The 4,169-nt window shown below is 43.3% G+C and overlaps 1 non-coding gene across 1 annotated transcript; it reads right to left on the bottom strand.

The window, feature by feature from the left end:
* Positions 1 to 569: 569 nt before the first annotated feature.
* Trnan-guu lies at positions 570 to 643 on the bottom strand. Its single transcript has one exon. It is a non-coding gene; the product is annotated as a tRNA-Asn (tRNA).
* Between the last annotated feature and the right edge of the window lie 3,526 nt (positions 644 to 4,169).

The raw sequence follows: 4,169 nt of genomic DNA, 5'->3' as shown, positions 1-4,169 counted from the left end.
ACTGTCCAGGTAATTATTTCATTTGGTGCTTTTTTTATAATATTTTTCGAGAGTCTGTCAGTCAGAGTTTGTTAGTTGTTTCTTGCACCGTTTATTGTTGTAGTTTAGCAGTTTAGCTTTTCTGAGTCTTTGTACGCTACATTTGTACATGTGGCAGAGCGAATTTGGAATAAGCATTGATTGTAGTAAGGAAGACTGAAAGGAGGAAACTATTCGTGGCGGAAAGACAGACATATATAAGCATGTGGATCACTAGTTTGTTGTACTGATAGAACTGTAATAGTTTTGTGGTACTGTTACGCACACCTCTCGATTGCACACGATGGAGGGTAGAAAACAAAAAACAAAAACAAAAAAAGGCGTGGCTCTACTGCAGTGTCACACATGACAAATAAATAGGAAAACAGTAGAACGTCTGTGTAGGGCCGTGTTGTCACCTAGACTGTCACTTGGCTGAATGTGTACAAGACTCTGTGGCATCATTCAAACACAGCCAAAGTGTCACACTAGCTGTGTATCTCTAACAAAGTCGACGTATGTCCTCACCTCGGTGGCGATTAAAACGATTTCGCCCCCGGGTGGGCTCGAACCACCAACCTTTCGGTTAACAGCCGAACGCGCTAGCCGATTGCGCCACGGAGGCCTTCACTTTTGCGTCCTTCTGCTCTGTTCATCAATGCAACTCGTATACATTCCGCAGGAATCTCGCAAACGGTAGCATCTGCTTACGCCTCTTCACGTGGATAACGTGCATGTACATTGTAGCGAGGCTTGTAAACGAATGACATCGTCAAGCATGACATTATACTACAAAACGCATACAAAACAGTGTTCCGCCTACACATTCAGTAAACCTCTGAGGCAAGTAGAATATTCTTTATAGGTTGTAGAACTTCCATTTCATTCAGTGTACTGCCAGGTGTTGGATGCTGCTCGAGATAGCTCTGCTCTCAGCAGGAAAGTTAAAAAAATGAATGCCTTCTGCGAGGGTCGAACTCACGACCCCTGGTGCTCTACCACTGAGCTAAGAAGGCGGCAGCTTTGCGTTTGTGGGAGTGGATGGACTGGTGAGTGTGAATGAGTTATAGGATATGGGAGTGAGAACTGAGTTGCACGTTAGAAAGAGCGCGAGTATGTTCGCATGCTTGAGGGCAGGTTGTATCCCAATCTTGAGACAGTCTTTTAAAAAAGAAGCATAGCCTTTTTTGTGCTCTGATAGCAGCATTTTTCTACTGTTATATATATATATATATATATATAAAATTTGGTGTCACCGCCAGGCCTTTAAATCGGCCGCGGTCCGTTAGTATACGTCGGACCCGCGTGTCGCCACTGTCAGTGATTGCACACCGAGCGCCGCCTCACGGCAGGTCTAGAGAGACTTCCTAGCACTCGCCCCAGTTGTACAACCGACTTTGCTAGCGATGGTTCACTGACAAAATACGCTCTCATTTGCCGAGACGATAGTTTAACATAGCCTTCAGCTACGTCATTTCCTACTACCTAGCAAGGCGCCATTATCAGTTACTATTGATCTTGTGAATCATTTACCGTCAGACCGACGTTCACCATTAACGGATTAAAGTTAAGTATTCCACCAGCTACGTCCTTTTTTCTAAATTCTAATTTCCATCCTGTTCCAGACCTCACGCCAGCCTGCGTGAGCTAAAACGCGTGCCTTTCGGCCTCCTTCTAGTAACCCGGTGTTGGCTCTCCTGCCAACCAAAACACACACACACACACACACACACACACACACACACACACACACACACACATATTATTGGAGTTTTGCTCTTAAAGAGCGCATTTGGACTAAACTACATGGCCAGTTCCTTTTGCTGCCTTCCTTGCTGCCCAAACTTCCATCATTCGCTCGCTGTGTTTCAGTTTCCGGTCCTCTGTCCATGCTTCTTGTCGGCTTCGTGTCTTCGGGTTCATCTTGATTGCCTTTTTGGTTGCCCATATTTCTTTCATCTTCCGGCTGTGATCTTGCTTGCGCTCTTCGGTCCATTTTACTCCTGTTCGTTTGTCACGTTGTATCTCATGTAGTTTACTTTTCTTAATGATGTTTCTGAATTTTATTCTGTCGTTTATTGTGTCTGCTGTTATGTTGAGTTGGTTCAGGTCGTTTTCTACCTCTGCCACCCATTTGTTGTTTCTAGTGGTTACCCAGTCAAAGATCTGTTTGGTCAGCCTGTGTGATGGCATTCTGTGTAGGTGTCCATAGAATTGTAGTCTGCGTTTTCTAATCTTTTCTGTGATTGTCTCCGTATGTTTGTATAGTTCCTCTGTAGGTTTCTTGATCCATATTCCATTGTTGTTAGTTGCGCCAAATATTTTCATAAGTATTTTCCGTTCTACTTTTTCTAATTGTCTGATACGTGTATGCCCTAGCATTAGTGTGGTCTCTGCTGCATATAGTGCCTCGGGGAGCACCACCGTGTCGTAATGGCGTAATTTGGCTTTTTGTTAGATAGACTTCTTGTTGTAATGATTCCACACTACTTTGTATGCCTTGTCCAGCTTAGTCTTTCTTTCTTCGTTTGAGTCTCTGTTATGTCCACTCATTTGTAGTGTCTCACCGAGGTATTTGAAGTTTGCCGTTTTGTAAATCGTGCCATACTTTGTGTTCAGAGATGAGAGTTTCTTTGTGCTCATAAACTGTGTCTATTCGTAAGAGATCTGTAGTCCAGTTTTGGAAGCGATTTCGTGCAGTTTTTCAATAGCGTCTTTCGTTTCCTTTGTACCTTTCGTGACAATCGCCAAATCGTCTGCCAAAGCCAGGCATTTAATTTGTAGGTTTCCTAAGGTTATCTCCTGTTGTGATGTTCTTTTATTGCCTTATCTAACACCAGATTGAAAAGGAGAGGTGAGAGGCCATCGCCTTGTCGGACACCTGTGCGAATTTCAAAGGGCTCTGATAGTTCCCCACAGAACTTTACTTTGGAGGTCGTGTTGGTTAAAGTTTGCTCTATGATAGTCCGTGTTTTGTGGTCTACTTTGTATTCTGCTAGAATTTTGAAGAGAGTTTTCCGGCCGATAGAGTCGTACGCCTTTTTGAAGTCGACAAAGGTAATGATCAGGTTCTGTTTGTGTTGTAAAATCATTTTCAGGTTCCAAATTTGTTCCGCACAAGACCGCCCTTTACGGAAGCCTGCTTGGTATTTCCCAATCAAGTGGTCGGTCTGGCATTCTGGTCTGTTTAGTAAAGCTTTAGAGAGGATCTTGCATGTGACCGGTAGTAGGGATATACCTCTGTGGTTGTTCGGGTCAGTCTTGTCACCTTTTTTGCGTAGTGGGTGTATCAGGGCAGTTTTCCAGTCGTCAGGAATTTTCATGGTCTTCCAGATGTCTTCCAAGATCCTGTGGATGTCGTTGGTGAGTTCTGGTTCTTGTAACAGATTTCCGCGATGATACCATCTTCTCCTGGTGCTCTACGATTCTTGAGTGACTTGATTATTTCTTTAACTTCTTCTAGAGTTGGAGGTTCACTATCTGGATTGTACGTGCTCGTTTCTGTCATCATTTCTTCCATAGGGGGGTCCGAGTTGAGGAGTTTTTCGAAGTACTTTGCCAGAATGTCACAATTATTTTTGGTATTGGTTTCTAGGGTTCCATCCGGTCTTCTGAAGCACAAGTTGGATGGTTGATATCCAGTCATATTTTCTCTGAACGTTCTGTAGAAGTTTCTTGCATCGTTCTTCATTAAGTCCGATTCCATCTCCGTCAGTCGCCGTTTATCATACTGTCGTTTTTCACTGCGAATGATTTTGCTTGATTGCTTCTGTGTTTTCAAGAAGTTCATCCAATTCTCTTGGGATTTGTGGCTACTAAATTTTTTCCATGCACTGATTCGTTGGTCAATAGCTTGGTCACATGTGTGGTTCCGCCAACGGTGTTTCCTTGTGCGTGGTGCTTGTGCTAGTTTCGTGGTCTCTCGGATTCTTCCTGAAAGTTGAGTCCAGTCTGTCGTTTTCTCCATTTTAATTTCGTCTAATATTTGTGTCTGGTTTAAAGTAAGGTATTCTGGATATGGTCTAACAATTTTGTTCTTCTGGAGCTTTTTCTTGGGCAAAAGACGAAGTAGGTGGTGGTCTGAGTCGAAGTAGCTTTTACGTGTGTCTATGTTCAAAATTTCTTTTTGTGAGTCTTTCTGGACTATTACG

The sequence above is a fragment of the Schistocerca americana genome, chromosome 9 (genome assembly GCF_021461395.2).
Source record: "Schistocerca americana isolate TAMUIC-IGC-003095 chromosome 9, iqSchAmer2.1, whole genome shotgun sequence".
NCBI classification, from domain to species: domain Eukaryota; kingdom Metazoa; phylum Arthropoda; class Insecta; order Orthoptera; family Acrididae; genus Schistocerca; species Schistocerca americana.
Note: the sequence above shows the minus strand (reverse complement) of the source record. Positions and strands in the feature narration are given on the sequence as shown.